This window comes from Euprymna scolopes, chromosome 1 (genome assembly GCF_053919585.1).
Source record: "Euprymna scolopes isolate OS-2025 chromosome 1, ASM5391958v1, whole genome shotgun sequence".
In the NCBI taxonomy this organism is placed as follows: domain Eukaryota; kingdom Metazoa; phylum Mollusca; class Cephalopoda; order Sepiida; family Sepiolidae; genus Euprymna; species Euprymna scolopes.
Window position 1 is genome coordinate 66176194 of NC_136482.1, and position 18573 is coordinate 66194766.

An 18573-nucleotide genomic window follows, 5' to 3' on the forward strand; every position below is an offset into this window, starting at 1 on the left:
GAAAACATGCAGACTAGAACTGACAGCAGATGGACATCACATACAGAAATTAACATACAAAAAGGCATCTTCAAAGGAGACTCATTATCGCCATTTCTGTTCATCATATATATATATATATATATATATATATATATATATTCCTACAAATTCGTTTTCTTTTGTGTGTATTGATATTCATATGAAAAACCCTATTTTCTATTTATTTCAAAAGAAAGTATAATTTTCTTATATATTAGTTGTGTAAATACATTCACTAGTAAAAGATCTAGCTAATTTTAATTAATTCCCTATTAGTTTCTTCGGTTTTCTTATGGGATGATTATCTTTAGTTAACTATTACGTGTAATTATATTCATGCAGATATTCTACATGATTTATACTTGCATAATATTTGCGTAAAATCTTCAAAGTAAACAAAAAATTGTTTCCATATATATTCATGTATACGTATGTATTTTGTTTAATCTATTAGGCTATCTATCTATACTCCTATAAATCCGTTTTTCTTCTGTGTGTATTGATATTCATATTAAAAACCCTATTTTCTATTTATTTCAAAAGAAAATACATTTTTCTTATATATGGCTTGTACACTAGCAAAAGATCTAGCTAATTTTCATATTCTTTTAAACATTCATTTTAATCAATTCACTATTAGTTTTTTCGGTTTTCTTATGGGATTATCTTCTTTAGTAAAATATTACGTATAATTGTATTCATACAGATATTCCACATGATGTATCCTTGCACTATATTCGTGTAAAAAGTTTACAGGGAACACAAAATTGTTTCCATATATATTTATGTACGCGTATGTATTTTTGTTCAATCTATCTATCTATCTATCTATCTATCTAAAAACGGGAATTTGTCTGTCTGTCTGTCTGTCTGTGTACATTTCCCGACGCAATAAATCTGTCAATTTTTAGTCTACAGACTGGAAATTTGATATACAGGGTACTGAGATTTGGGGAAATCCATATAATCGGTTTTCGGCCAGAAATTTGGCTTTTAAGGTGTCAAAGTTCAACAATTTGACCTTTGGGAACGCTATCAAACTCGTCCGAAAATGTTGGATCTCAACAATTGAAATTTTAGATATAGGTTCCTTGGACATGTATCTTAACTAATATAAATAACTGGATTTGAGCTCCAAATAATAGATGTAAAGGGGTTATAATAGGGATCAAAAATTAAAAAAAGATAACCGTTTTGTTGTGTGTTTTTGTTGTTGTTTTGCTCAACATACACCTCCAAACACCCGGGCAACGCCGGGCGTAAATGCTAGTATATCTATAAAAGTAAACGTGGCTGTGTATCTATATGTCTGTGTATCTGTCTTTCTGGATGTCTGTGTGTGTACATTTCCCTACGAAATAACTCTGCCATTTAAAGTCTACATACTCGACATTTGATATACAGGATACTGAGATCAGAGAAAATCTGTGATCGGTTTTCGGCCAGACATTTGGCGATTAAGGAGTCAAAGTTCAACGATTTGACCTTGTAGAATTCTACCAAACTCCCCTGACAGTTTTTGGTCTAAACACTTTAAATTTTACATATAGGTTCCATGGACATGTATATAACTTAATAAATTGATTTTAGTCCAAAACAACAAATGTTAAGGGGTCATAATAGAGGTCAAAATTTTAAACATTGACCGCTGTTTTTATCGAAACATACACCTCCAAATACCCGGGCAACGCCGGGCACACATGCTAGTATATGTTTAAAAGTGAACGTGTCTGTGTGCCTATCTGTCTGTCTTTTTATCTGTCCGTGTAGATTTCCCTACGCACTAACTCTGTGAATTTTAAGTCGACAGACTCGAATTTGATATACGGCATATTGAGATTTGGGAAAGTCGATGTGATCCGTTTTCAGCAAGAAATTTTGCTGTTAAGAGGTCAAAGTCCAACGATTTGTTCATTGAGAACTCTACCAAACTTCTCCGACAATTTTGTGTCTAAACACTTGAAAATTTAGATATAGATTCCTTGGACATGGATCTAACTTAATAACTTAATTCCAGCGCAAATCAGTAAATGTCAAGGGGCCATAATATTGACCGCTTTTTGTTTTTGTTGTTTTTTTTTGCTCAGCATACACCTCCAAACACCCGGGTAACGCCGGGCCGAAATGCTAGTATATCTATAAAAGTGTAGTGTCTGTGTATCTGTCTGTCTGTATGTTTGTGTGTTTACATTTCCCTACGCAATAACTCTCTCAATTTTAAGTCTACATACTCGAAATTTAATATACAGGATACTGAGATAAGATAAAATCTATGTGATCGGTTGTCGGCCAGAAATTTGGCGATTAAGGGATCAAAGTTCAACGATTAGATCTTTGACAACCAACTCCTTCCACAATTTTGGGTCGAAACACTTGAAATTTTGGATAGGGGTCCATGGACATGGATCTTACTCAATAACTTGATTTTAGTCCAAAACAACAAATGTTAAGGGGTCATAATAGGGGTTAAAATTTAAAAAATTGACCGCTTTTTTTTTCGAAACATACACCTCCAAATACCCGGGCAACCCCGGGCACCCATGCTAGTATATCTATAAAAGTGAACGTGTCTGTCTGTGTACATTTCCTTACGCAATAACTCTGTCAATTTTTAGTCGACAGACTCGAAATTTGATATACAGGATACTGAGATTTGTGAAAATCTATGTGAAAGGTTTTCGGCCAGAAATTCTGCTGTTAAGGGGTCAAAGTTCCACAATTTGACCTTTGAGAACTCTACCAAATTCATCCGACAATTCTGCGTCCAAACACTTGAAAATTTAGATATAGGTTCTTTGGACATGGATCTAATATAATTACTTGATTTGAACCCAAGACAATAAATGTTAAGGGGCCATAATAGGGGTCAAATTAAAAATGACCGTTTTATTTATTTATTTATTTATTTATTTACTTTTTTTTGTTGCTCAGCATACACCTCCAAACACCCGGGCAACGCCGGATCGAAATGCTAGTATATCTATAATAGTGAACGTGTCTCTGTGTCTGTCATTTTGTCTGTCTTTATCTGTGTCTGTGTACATTTTCCTACGTAATAACTCTGTCGATGTGTAGTCTACAGACTCGAAATTTGATATACAGGGTACTGAGATTTGGGAAAATGTATGTGATCGGTTGGCGGACAGAAATTTGGCGATTAAGGGGTAAAAGTTCAGCGATTTGACCTTGGGGATCTCTACCAAACTCGTCCGACAATGTTTGGTCTAAACTCTTGAAATTATAGATATAGGTTACTTGGACATGGATCTAACATAATAACTTTATTTAAGCCCAAAATAATAACTTTTAAGGGGTCATAATAGGGGTCAAAGTTTAAAACAATTAACCTCTGCGGTCTCTACCTAATTGCTCAGACAATTTCTGGTCTAAAATTTGAAATTTTACATAAAGGATATTCAGAGATATGGCCAGCTTTTTTATCGGTTTGGGTGGAAAATTGTTAGTTATCAACATATAAATGTATGTACGTATGTATGTATGTTTGCATGTCTGCCTAAAACTTTCGACAGAGGCGACGGATTTTACCAAGGTCAGTATCGTTTTGAAGTTCGACCTTTCATACGACAAATATCGAAAAATTCGCTTAAAACGTTAACATCTTCACCTTACAGTAGGCACTTTTCTACGGGGGGGATGCTTTTTTCGCCGATATTTCTGAAAGATATAGTCTGCTTTCGATTGTCTAGACTTAATGTAAACGCAAGTCGCTTCAGGTTTAACGGTGGTCGTAACCGCAAAAACGTCAGTTTTTTTTACCCCCGTTCTTTTCCTCTTTCGCCGTACGGTTTCAAGCCTGCCTTTCTACTACCACATTTTTTTTTTGCTCAACATACACATTCGAACACTCGGGCAACAGCGGGGTGAAATGCTAGTATATCTATAAAAGTGAAGGCGTCTGTGTATCAATCTGTGTCTGTCGTTGTGTCTGTCTGTTTACATTTCCCTACGCAATAAGCCTGTCAAATTTTAGTCTACAGACTCGACATTTGATATCCAGTGTACTGAGATTTGGGAAAATCGATGTGATCGGTTTTCGGCCAGAGATTTTGCTGTGAAGGGGTCAAAGTTCAACGATATGACCTTTGAGAACTCTACCAAACTCCCCCAACAATTTTGGGTCTAAACATTATAAGGATATATATAAAAGTGAATGTGTCTGTCTGTCTGACTGTCTGTGTACATTTCCCTTCGCAATAACTCTGTAAATTTTAAGTCTACAGACTCAAAATTTGATATATAGAGTTCTAAGATTTTGGAAAATCTTGGTGATCGGTTTTCAGCCGGAAAATTGGCTGTTAATGGTTCAAAGTTCAACGATTTGAACATTGAGAACTCTACCAAATTCATCCGACAATGTTGGGTATAAGCACTTGAAATTTTAGATATAGGTTTCTTGAACATGGATCTAACTTACTTACTTGAATTTAGCCCCAAAAAGTCAATGTTAAGGGGTCATAATAGGGGTTAAATTTTAAAATTTTGACTCTTGTGGTCTTTACCTCATTACTCAGATAATTTCTAGTCTAAACATTTGAAATTTTTCATAAAGGGTATTCAGAGATAGAGCAAGCTTTTTAATCGCTTTGGGTCTAAGATTTTTAGTTACCAATATATAAATGTATGTATGTTGAAAGTGTTTGGCAGACATGCAAACATGTCTGCCAAACACTTTCGACAGAAGCGACGGATTTTCTGAGGATCAGTATCGTTTTGAAGTTCGACCTTTCAGACGAAAAAATATCGAAAAATTGGCTGAAAACATAAATATCTACACCTCTAACTGGGCACTGTTCTACAGAGGGATCGCTTTTCTCGCCGATATCTTGTAAGTCATCCTCTCCTTTCGATTGTCTAGCCTAAATTTTAAAAAATGTCACTTTCGGATTGACGGTGGTCGTAACAGCATAGACGTCAGACTTTTTCTCCGTTATTTTCCTCCTTGCGTTCGTTTTGATTTCGCAATGAATGAAAAATCCGTGAACGTTCTTGCTAGTTTGTACAGAAAAACTGTTTTTGTGTTTCCATTAATTATTTTTGGAATTTTGCCGTCAAATTGCAATTTAAACTCTTTTTAGCCTTTAATATTCTTCTTTCTGGTTTCTGAAAAATGTTTCTAACAAATTTGGATCCACGGTGTACGTAATTCCGATTTTTCTTTTCGTTTACGCACAGAATTTTCTTTTATTCCCGTTTGTTTCTAATGAAATAAATAGTTTTTTTTCGTGTGTTCACAAATAAATTTATTATAGAAATATTTTTATGTGTTCACAAAAAATATGTTGTAAAAAAAGTACCTTTTTTGTGTGTTTCCAAAAAAAAAAACTTAATATGAAATAGATTTTTTCTATTCGTGCAGAAAAGATTTCTTCGAAATTTTTGTTTTTAGATCATGTGCTTTTTAAAATCTGCTATTTAAGTTAATTTTATCCTCGTCGTCAAATTTTCTGTGTTCAGTGAATAGGATGTCAGTATTACTGGATATTCGAATAATAAGTAGACAAAGTCATTGTTATTTTAAACGCAAGTTCTTCACGGCCGAAAACTTAAATTACTTACAGAACGATGTTCAATGGAAATCGAATTCGCCATCTTGTCCTCGGTTTCTTTCTAAAGCTCTCTAACTTTTAAAAAAAATTATAAATTCGATAACTCTTACTGCTTTTATTTAGATGTATTTCCACTTTGATCGCGATAACATTCCTACTTTACTCGTGACAAGCTAATGGACTGAATATTCCAGTAGATGCAGAATAGAATATAAGCACAATTTCAGTACAAGTTGAAAGAAAAAGGTCTAGAATACGTGCATACTCTCTGTCAGTTTCGGACGTATGGGTGGGTCCATGAACAATTTAAGATAAATCATTAGCAATATAAAAAATCTGACAATATTCTCCTTATCCTCTGTTTTGTTTGAATGAATACAAACAGCACTGTGAAGATAAGAGGAAATGCCATTACATTACATATTAATATGGCACCAGGAGGCGTTACCAGAAGTGACTGAATGGTCAAGAATCGATTAACTAAATGGGAATAAAGCAAGTACTGTGCATATGCTAGTTCAGAGGCCTCCTTGGGAGTTAATCCAAGATTCGCGACCCTGACTATGAGGCGAATAATGTCAGCGCAAGTAAAACCTTTACCTCCAGCACTCTTACTTATATTATGATCGCAAGCATAGAAATAGCAAGAAAAATAGAAAATCTCAAGCAACTGCTCACGAGAGACTGGTGCCTTAATATACTGTTTGTACTTGTCCCATTTTTTGTCAGAAACATTACCTAATGCAATTAAGGACAGAGGGATAAATTACGAGAAGCAGGAGTAATAGAGTTGCTGAAAACGCACAATGTGTTTTTTACTTTTTAAAAAAATTCATCGCGATCTTTTAAAGATTTTTCTGACTGTCTCAAACAGTCTGCAGGACTGAACTGCTTCCACCGTAGGTCTTAGTGTTGCCAACCGCACCGTAATCTTCTTAAATGTCGCTAAAAGTACCGTCGTAAGTGTTTAACTCAGTACTCTGGTAGATCACTTTCAAAATTATCATTGCAAGTTTAAAATCTTTGCGTGATATTTTATTTGCTCAATTAACCGCTTATATTACACATTTTGTCATAAAATAGTATTCACAGTGAGATTTGTAACATATAAAATTACAGTGTTCATTTCATGGTTTAAGCGCTGACAGATACGTATTAACATGTTGTTTTATAATATTGTTAATAAATATCGTAAACCTTTTGAATTGTGATAACCAAATAAAAACCATAAATATAATGATAATATGTTGTTAATTAATTTGTTTAATTGTAATTAACTACATGATATAATAGAGAAAACATACAAATTCGAATGAACAAATAGTTGATCTACGCTTATGTAACATTGAATTTGCCCATTTTAAAATAAATCTGATTAAATATAGTTACGAAAATAAAGTTTTCTTGATAAAAAAACAGATGATAGTATTTTGATGTAATATTAGATAGTAAACACTAGCTAAATATAAAAGAATAAAATAAAAATAAATAAAATAAAATAAATAAATAATAATAATAAATAATAATAATGATAATAAATAATAATAAATAATAAATAGTAATAAATAATAATAATAAATTATAATAATAAATAATAATACATAATAATAATAATAATAATAATAAATAATAATAATAATAATAATAAATAATAATACTACTACTAATAATAATAAATAAATAAATAAATAAATAAAATAAATAGTATAAAAAGATGATAGTATTTTGATGTATCGTTAGATAGTAAAAACTAGCTAAATATAAAAGAATAAGTTATTGCGAGAATATAAGAACGTCGGCTGGTTTTGCTTTACGGCATATTAATCCTTTTCAGGTTATTTAATGACGAATCCAGTTATTTTGAAGAAAAATCTTTTCATAGATTTTCTTTCTAAGTCGGTTTCTATGTAACCCATAGTTGGTACCCTAACATGTACTATCATTCCGGGTCAGAGTGGATCTAAGAGCAATGGCAATTAAAGGGTAGATCCACATTCCACAAAGTCAGCAAGCTAGTGCCTCACCGTCGGATATAGTGTAAGGTCATATCCAGGACCGAGAATATAAGAGAATTACGTGCGTTTAAAAGAATCGCATGAATTATGGTATTTATTATTGATCGCGAGCACATTAATTTATTCCGTATGAAACAGGTGATTATTATTGGTATTTGTTTACCCGACGATTGCAAGAATTATTTTTGGATGAGCATCGGGAATTTTATACATGGACCAATTGAAGGTTGCCAACACCTGTAAGTGTATTCACTTACAATTTCTTCCATTCGAACTTGGCACATTGACCTTCACAACTTAGTCACTATCCCCTCTTTACTCTTGTTAATAGGGAGAGAAAATTGCCATATATATATATATATATATATATATATATATAAAGGTGAACGTGTCTGAGTGTGTGTATGTCTGTGTGTGTGTCTGTCAGTGTGTGTGACTGTCTGTGTACATTTCCCTACGCAATAAATCTGTCAATTTTAAGTCTACAGGCTCGAAATTTGATATACAGGGTACTGAGATTTGTGAAAATCGATGTGATCGGATTTTGGCCAGAAAATTGGCGATGAAGGGGTCAAAGTTCAACAATTCGACATTTGAAAACTCTACCAAACTCCTCCGACAATGTTAGTTCTAGCACTTGGCAATTTAGATATAGGTTCCTTGGACATGGGTCGTACTTAATAACTTGATTTGAGACAAAACAATGAATTTTAAGGGGTCATAATAGTGGTCAAAGTTTAAAAAAATTGATCTCTGCTGTCTCTTCAAATTACTAAGGCAATTTCTGGTCTAAACATTTGAAATTTTACATAAAGGGTAGTCAGACATAGGACAAGCTTTTTCTTCAGTTTGGGTCGAACATTTTTAGTTACCAATATATAAATGTATTTATGTATGTCTATTTGCATGTCTGCCTTAAACTTTAAAGAGAAACGACGGATTTTACCAAGATCAGTATTGTTTTAAAGTCCGACCATTCATACGGCAAATATCACAAAATTGGCTAAAAACATGATTATCTTCCCCTTCAACGAGGCACTTTTCTACAGGGGGGGGTTTACTTTTTCCGTGATATTTTTTAAAGTTATCCTCTCCTTTAGATTGTCTAGCCTTAATTTAAAAAAAAATGTCGCTTCCGGTTTGGCGGTGGTCGTAACACCATAAACGTTAGATTTTACCCCGTTCTTTTCCTCCTTTGCGGTACGGGTTCGAGCCTATCATGCTACTACCAATTTTTGTTTTTTTTGGCTCAACATACACATCAAAACACCAGGGAAACGCCGGGCTGAAATGCTAGTATATATATATATATATATATATATATATATATATATATATATATATATATATATATACATATATGCATATATATATATATATACATATATGCATATATATATATATATATATATATATATATATATATATATATATGGAGTTGTATGTGATTTTCTTGTCATGTAGATTTTAATTATTTTATAGATCTGCTGATCGTTTCCCAAGATGAAATACAAAGCAAATGTATATGATCTCTTGACATTCGGTGAAAATGTTTACTTTATAAAATGTGTACCTTATAAACGTTGATAACACAGAATAAACTTGATGTTCTATATGGACATAACTTCTTCCAGTAACGTAATCTATATCATCAAACAGTTAGTTTCATTTATCGATAGGATTTAGTGGTTTGAAGTCATTCGGAGGTTTACTTTTGAACCTATCGAAAGTTATGTTTATATTTTACATGTACTGTGTCGTACTAATATTGATATTTAGCTAGTGTATATAAATATTATTTTTATAAACGTCGTTTACATAACTACTATTTTCTCTCAAGAGTAGACATGATTTATCATACATCTATTAAAAATGAAGAATTATTTGCTATTTTTGTTCTGACACATAATTAAACATTTAGCTAAAATAGTTTCGATGTTGTAAAAAAAATGTCCTTAAGAACTTTGATGTTTAAAGCTTTTCATTAGAGTCTATTTATTCTTCCAAATTTATTTTTATAAGATTCTTTGATCATTTACCCACTGTCGTTACTGAACGTTGTTCATTTGAGTGCTTGTTAAAATAAAATCAAAATAGACTCAAAGAATACACCCTTTTGATCTTCATTTTTATTTACATCTTGTGAAATTATTCTTTATTTTTCAATTATTTCCTTTTACCAATATTCTATAAATACATGACATTAAACGCATTTCTCTAAGCTCAGGCTTCATTTTGGTGGTCTTTTGAAAATGTTTGTCCTAATAGATTTTGTCAAGTTAAATCATAAAATGTATCTTATAGTGAATGGAAAACAGCTGAACCACTAGAATAATGCATTGTAAATAATTTATAAAGAAGTCGATAATTTATTAGAATAAGAATGAAAATAAGAAATTAATATATTATATTGTCTAAAAATTAAAAACTGAATAAAATCACATAAAAAATCTACCTTCATAAAAATATTTACAAATTCTCCATTATTATATAGCATTGCCTGTAGGTTCTTCTGATTTCCGCGATTTTGGTTCACTCACATTTCTTTCTAGAAAGACATACAATATTTACAGAATAGATCACGTAAAGGTTGAGAACATCCTTTGTGATTGTGATTTTTTGTGGAATGAACCGAATTCAAACTTGTCGCCAGCCCATGTGTTGGATCACGTAAGCATCGTCACCTTTTTATTTATTAATAAATAATTACATTTTGATATAACTTATTGATGTAAACAAAAAAACTATAGACTTTTCTAGTTTATTAAACACCTTTAAGTCACCAATTTTATTTTAAGCAAAAAATAAGCATAATTAAAAAGATAGCCAAATTTCTGTGGCCACACTAAGAGTTAACAACATGACTGTAAAAAAAGTAGAAAGTACTAGTTTTATAAACAGTTTCCTAACAAAACATCAATTATAAGTTTTTTTAACACACACACACACAGATATATATATATATATATATATATAACCGCCTATCGTTTTCAATATTTTCCAATATTTCACTACAATACGTAGAGACTCCGATGCAATTACACAGTAGAATATTAAATACACTTCCTTTTCAATTTGCGTATTTACACAGCGACATCAAATATTTCTCAGTTGTTTGTAGTTTATTATTTGCCAACGATCATAATTTCTTAATGGATGTTAAATGGCAATGAACTTATTTTACATTAGTTTAGTTACGAAAATCTACTGGAATGTTTGAAGTACAGAAGGGGCCATATCCGTAGCTTGAACTAAATCATTCGTTCGTAATGGGAATGGATATGTTACATCAATAGTTACGATTTATTCATCTACTAGTAACAAATTTGCTGACTTACTAAATGTATAAGATAGATCCTGTGAATGCTTAAATGGATAGCTTTTTGATACTAAAAACCCTCTCGACTTAGCAAGGATAGCTTTTAAGATTTGTCACACATAACTGTCCCACAGACAGCATAGTTACAAAAATAACCTGTCAATTTTTCCTGAACTAACAAATCATTTATGTTCTATTACAAAATTATGTAATTTTGTAGTTATGAATTAAGGTTTCTATGTTATTATCAGTTATATATTTCGATAAGTATTAGTAAAAAATTGTAAAAATTAGAGTAACATATTCATAAAAACTTCACCAATGAGAGTAGACATTCTTTGTATTAAGTTTTTCTGACAAAAGTAAGTACACCTGTCCCACTAGAAAATATTAACACAATGTATCAACAATTTATTAATGTGCAAAGCAGGAGATTTGAAATCATCTTTTTATTCGGAATGCAGAATAACATGATCATTATAGCCACTTTTAATAGTATTTGTATTTATACATTATTATACATTAATCCATGTCTTTAAATGAGTGATGTATTCTCTCGTGGTTTATTATATGTATAAATAATTTCACAATAAATAAACAAGAAATTCTTTAATAAAGACTTTACTGGAACCGATTGTAAAATATATGGAGTGTATTTATTAATGGAGATATATCGTCAGATTTATCATTATAGTTCTAAATACATACCAGAATACGTAAGCATTCAACAAGAAGCAAAGTTCAACCCTAAACTATATTTGATTTGATAAACTCCAAACATAAACGCTCCATCAACATCTGCGATTGGTTGTATTAATCGATATGTTGACGGTATTACACGTTTTGTCATGTATTCAACGAAGAAACAAGTAACATCGTCGAAAGGTCGATTTATCCGGGTATAGGTTTTTCTGTTTATATAATCTAACTTACAATTTGTATACATGTGTATTGAGCACTATTGAAAAATATCGTTTGTGTAATTCAATCTTTTTGAACTCAGTAAATAATGGTTATATAAATATGTATGTATATGTATACATATATATGTACACACACACCTATATATATATATAGGTGTGTGGGGGTGAGTGCGTGTGTACATATCTATATGTATATATATGTATATATATATATATATATATATATATAAGAACAAGTAGTTTATAAAACATATTAAAATACTTTGAAAAAGAGTTAAAACATATATAATTGTAAAACATGGTGCTTAAAATAATTGGATAGTCCTTAATCCGCGGGGTATCGAAGAAATACCTACCTTCTCATCAGAGTGTAGGATTAAGGAAAATGCGGGATGAGATTGTGCTTGCAAAAGTAGTTAATTAAACTACAAGTAAGTCATAGATCTTACTTGGTAACAAAAGGTGAAACAGAGGGGATAGGATGAAGAAAAAGGTGATCTCACCTGAATGGATTGTCTGGTGAAGGGTAAAATCCAAAAAAGTAGTGATTGTCCTATTTTCACTGTCATCGATATCGGTGAAATCACCCATTTTTTCAATCAAATCGATTTATTTCCTGCTTAAGTTGGGGACCCAATACGGTGCTCCCGGGATAAAGCTTCATATTTATCTTCCTTTAACTTTGCACACAATGCATTGTGATCTACATTGTACTGTAGAGAAACTACCGTTTATTTTATAAAATAATCTGTATATATATATATATATATATATATATATATATATATATATATATATATAAAGGCTTGAATTAAAATTAAAAATTAAAAAGCAAAGATGATGTTTAATTGTACTTTAAAGAGAAACATGTATTTTTTCAAATCATATAAAGAGAAACACTCTTATGAGTTTCAAATATAAAAACACTGTCGGTTTTTTTATATGGCGGAACTTTTTGCTTGATATATATTACTTCTCAAATGCACTTGTGATGTTAGGATGTATACAGTCTTAACTTAGGTGAAAATGGCATATTTCTTAATTTTTAAGATTTCCTGATAATCGATTATCGATACTTATTGAATATATGCTGAGCGGAAACCACTCTAACAACGGAAGTGAACCGAGATATGTGCATGTGAATATTATTTTTTCTCGAAACAATTCACGTCTCATAAGTAAACAATAAAAATACCCGAGCTCGAAACCAAAACCTAAGGACAGTGAGTCAAGTGCGGTGACCATCATGTCAGCTTGCCGAGATCTTTAAAAAGATTTTTTAAACCTACTTCTACTAAAGTTGTTGTCATGTGCGTATTTTGCGCTGGCGCACCCATGAAACATTTTACAAGCGGAAAAAATTCGATGACTACTAAGTCCACATTCTAAGTTTTAACACCTTAGCAGCGCTTTTTACGAAGGGAAATCGATTACAAGTTATCCACATATATGAATACTCTATATAACAAATTCTATCCGCAGATCAAAATTCTTTGAGTATGTAGGTTGAGGATTGATCTTACAAACATTATCACTTTTATAGATATATAGATACTTATTTATATCATAATTTTAAATATCTATGTCATTATATTAAGCACTTTCATACAGATGTTGTGCGACATTACATTGAATAGGATCTGTCCTTTATTATTCTCACTTCATTTTTTCACTTGAATTTTATTTTCACAAGGTATTGTCAATAGAAACTCTGAGCCTCTGCATTGTTTAAACGTTGTCCATATGTCCAACAATGTGGATTCGAAATATTTATTTTAAAAAGCTAAAAACATATTAAAGTATCAGCATTATAGACACAGTCGGTATAATCTACCTTTTTGTACGTCTTTTTACAACCCGAACAACTAAACGAGAAATTAAATTGACATATACATAAACACACTCAAAATTATTTATCAAAAGACTCAAAACAATACATATATATACACACACATACATATATATATATATATATATATATATATATATATATATATATGAGTCAAATAATTTGCTATGCATTAAATATATTATTTGTTTATGTTTTGCAGTTGATACGAGGACATACGTGGTCGCTGTAAACGGATTTTTTGTGAAAAAATCACACCGTGAGTTTTAAGAAATCAATATATTTTCTGTTGTTTATTATATTTAACCAATATTTTACTGTGTGCTGTTTTTGTGTATTTATTATTGTTTGGAAAATATTTCATAACTATTATTATATGAGACGTACACGGCACAATTATATCTTAGTGTTGATGAGTTACGTAAATTTTAAATAAGTACAATTATTTGAATAGCTATATTACTGTTGTTGCAAACAGTACATAATGTATATATATATATATATATATATATATATATATATATATATATTCTGTAAGGTCTGACAAGGCTGTTAAATCCTAAGCATGGTCCAATATCCGAAACATATGTAATCAAACAAATAAAATGGTAATAAAAATAAACACATATTGGCTCTGCAATAGTACTGCAACAGTACTGAGCACTCTCTTCAGATGTTTTACTAATTACCAGTTTTACTATATATATATATATATATATTAATAAAACATGTTAAAAACACTTTGAAAAAGAGTTAGAAACATATTTAATTTAAAAAAGGAAGCACTAAATAAGTGGATAGATCTTGTGCTTCCTTTTTTAAACTTAAATAAGTGTTTAACTCTTTTTCAACGTGTTTTTGACATTTATTATTAACTACCTGTTCTTATATATGTATATATATATATATATATATATATGTGTGTGCGCGCGCGTGTGTGTGTGAAGGTGTATGTGGGACTTAATTTTAAGTTCCTATTCGTTGATGTTTTAATATTATGTTTAAATGTCGAGTGGTATAAGTATAGATATTCTTTGAAAATGATTTTAATGGGTAAAATATATACTGTTTCTTCTTAAATCAGGGTATGCATTGGTCATATACAAAAAGATATACGAAACAAAAATTAAATCTCCATTTAAAGGTGTTGACCTTATATGATTACTATTTCTGTATAACTTTAGCTTGTCTATTCGATAGATGGTGACGACGTTGCGGCAAAAAAGAATCTTATTTATCAGTAATTTTTTAATCGTATTTTGGCACAAACCCTTTTATTATTGTGAAATATGTTCATTATCCTATATATATATATATATATATATATATATATATATGTGTGTGTGTGTGTGTGTGTAAATCTCTCTCACTCTTTATATATATATATATATTTGTGTGTGTGTGTGGTGTTATTTACTATAGAATATATTAAGATGTGTCGGAAAAACACAGTTGTAATAGTTAAAATTGATAAAAATTGTGTTTGACAATAATATACAATTTGACAAATACAATGAAAACACAAAACTACAAGGTCGCTTCTTTAGCATATTCGTCGCTCGCCATTTTAAAATTGTTCGATAGTATTTTTACTGTTATCCTACTAAGCATTCTTTATTCTCTTGATGCAGTTATTACACTGTTCAACAACAATTTTATTATCTGCGTTTTTTCCAGATCTCTGGATGAATATGGTGGGCTTAATCCAAAATTCACGTTGGAAGTTTTGCTCAATCAGATCAAGTTTTGGGGTCATGACCGCATTTGTTCCTATGTACGAACGTTGAGAGCAATTCATAAGAAGTTGGTTAGAATAAAATGCTTAGTTTTATATTAGTTTTTGGTGTCCTTAAATCTCTTATGCAACTCAAAACGTATGCTTCATTCCAGACAATTTAAAAGCAGTTTGAAGCACCCCGCACGTTTTTGTGGGATATTTTCCAAGTTTAAAAGAGATTTTTCATTACATATCGTCTATCTAAATGGTCCTCAGGTCCAGATTGTGTATTTGAAATTCACCTGTTGTGGCAGTCAGGCTGTAGTAGGGTGTTTCGTAGATATTGATTTGAAGTAGAAATCATAAGACTTCATCACTCGTCTCATAAATGTATAGCAAATAACATACTGCATTTTCACATGCTTTTACAAAAAAGCATGTCAACTTATGTAATGCACCGGGTAGCTCACAAATCTAAGGAATCGCCAAGATATCAGTTATTATAACTTTCTACACTGATGATGACATAATCACTAAACACTATTTAAAATATATATCATAGGTAAATACACGCACATATGTGTGTGTGTATATATGTTTTACTATCGTATTTTTAAAACAAATATTAACACTTATTTTATACTTACAAGCAGTAGTGTTTAAGGAGTACGGTACTATCTGTGTAAAAAGTTATAATTATTGCTACTTTGGAGATTTAAACATGTTATTTTACCCTTTAATATGTGAGCTGCTAATCTACCTCAAGGTCACCGGCAGTGATTGAGGGTAAATGGGTTGTATTACTTCCCAAACAACAGGCATACAATAAAGTAAGTAAACCGTCGGAGAGAATTCAACTATCAAAAATCACAGATTTCACTTTTCTGGCAAACATGGTCTACTCTGGTGAACCCGTTGTTAGTGTATTTGGGTACGGATTTATGTGATTTATCTCAACGAACTGCAGTAATATCCTGTCTATAGGTGTTCTTTGATATTTTTTAATGCTATTTTTAGCGTATTTACAAAATAAAACCATAGCATTATTACTAAATACCTGACAAAATGTGATTGCTGCAGAGAAATCTAATTCGTTTCATTACTTTGGTAGACAGATTACTATGCTCTCCTATTCTAAATTTTCTTGAGAGAAGCCCAACAATTTCGCGTCTTACCGATACACAATGTTTACCGTCAAAAGATTGTGGTCTCATCTACAGAAAGCCTCAAACACTTTATTGTAGTTTGGCAGATAAGAAAATATCTCAAAAGAATTCTTAATTATATATTGAGAAAAATGGCGTGTATTTTATTAAGTTCATTTTTCCTGAATACCTTAATTTTTATCTGTTATTTTTTTCGAATTGAAAGAACAGCTGGTCTTTCTATTTCTGCTTTCATTGTAGTTTATTCCGTTGCCTTTTTCTGTTAAAGTATTATTTCTTTTTATTGTTCTTCATGTGAAAAAGACATGCCAACCTTTGTCTTTTGTAAGAGCTAAAGGTTAACGTTCATCATTTGTTTGAAACCGTCCGTTGGCTTTCTATGATGACGTAAAGTGTGTTAGTCTTTCAGAGACTAACACACTTTAACCGAAACTTAAAATGAAAGAAATGTTTTTTATAAAGAGGCACATAACATAAAAAGAAGGTGTTATGGTTTGGGACGACGTTTTACTATGTTTAAAGAGTCAGTCATCTACCATTCAATGGCTTAACTTTCAAATAGTTATTTGTGGCGGTTTTGAATGCCAAAACGATTCTCATAACAATTAAGAGAGTAGTAAAACCAAATGTTTGGAGACAGGAGTGTTCTATATTCTAATCTTTTATACAACATACTGATAGTCAAAATGAGAGTGGACCTGTAAATTCACCCTTATACTTTCGTCCGTTCGTCTGTTGGTCCTTTCGTCCGTCCGCATGTTTCTCAATAACTACGCTTTGGAATTTGTCTGAAAATTTTCACAAACATTAAACATATGAGTAAAAAAGTAACAGAACGTATTTTCCGGGAAAACTCTGACCCCCAGGGGTGCTTTTTGGGTGAAAATTGCTAAAATTGACGTTTTTGCACTTATTAAAAAATTAATACCTTGGATTTTATATAACTTTCTGAAAAGTTGTATTTTGTTTGCTTACAATTCGCGATAACTCTTGGGTGTGCCCCATGGGCTCTTTTATGGCTAATAAAAACACTCAACTTTTGGAATTATTTTACAATATTTATCCATAATTTTGTGTTTATGTCGAGTTAGCAGGTTTGCATGTTCTTTTTTTTATTACATTTTCACCCCAAACAAGGCACATTGCCACTTTGGTGTAGGGGGCTACTATCAGGGGAAACATCTACTGGGGTACTATGTAGGGATTTGGGCAGCAAGATGTTGGTTCACGTTACACTTGAACTTTTGCATGTCAGTACAGTTGGGGAAGCAGTGACCTTTTTTTTTTATTACATTTTCACCCCAAACAAGGCAAATTGCCACTTTGGTGTAGGGGGCTACTATCAGGGGCAACAACTACTGGTGTACTATGTAGGGATTTGGGCAGCAAGGTGTCGGTTCACGTTACACTTGAACTTCTGCACGTCAGTACTGTTGGGGAAGCAGGGACCTGGAATGGAATTCCAGAGTCTTGCGGTTCTGGGGAAGAAACAATTGAAGTAAAAAGATCTTTTACATCTAGGGACCTCTACAGTGTGGGGTGGGATCTAGTAGCCTGTTGGGTTTGTCGAGGGTGCTCGCGTCGTGGGGGCACAAGTGATTGCAGTTCGTCAGAGCATTCACCACTAAAATACTTGTAGAAAAGGCAGAGGGATGCAACATTTCGTCGATGGGACAGAGGCTGAAGCTTAGATGCCAGTTCAGGGCCTATCAGGTTTGCGACTCTCTTTTGAACTTGTCAAGGAGCGAGAGACTAGTAGCAGATGCACCAGCCCAGATGTGGCAGCAATACTCCATACATGGGCGAATGGTGGCCTTATAGAGGTACAGGATACTTTCGGGTGTTAGAAGTTTTCTAGCACGGTAGAGAGAGCCTACCTTTCTTGCAGCGGCCCTGGCAATGCCTTCAATGTGATTGTTCCAACTCATGTTTCCTGTGAACGTTAGGCCAAGGAGTTTGAAAGATGGACTCTCAGATAAAGAGTCGTTGGCCATTG

General features: G+C 32.0%; 1 long non-coding RNA gene across 1 annotated transcript in view; it reads left to right on the plus strand.

The window, feature by feature from the left end:
* The window catches only part of LOC145301511 (uncharacterized), a 2019466-nt gene that overhangs the window by 682314 nt on the left and 1318579 nt on the right, over positions 1 to 18573 (plus strand). Inside the window, exon 3 of the long non-coding RNA XR_013873525.1 lies at positions 13897 to 13953. This is a non-coding gene — a long non-coding RNA (uncharacterized LOC145301511). The remainder of the gene's footprint in view (positions 1 to 13896; positions 13954 to 18573) is intronic.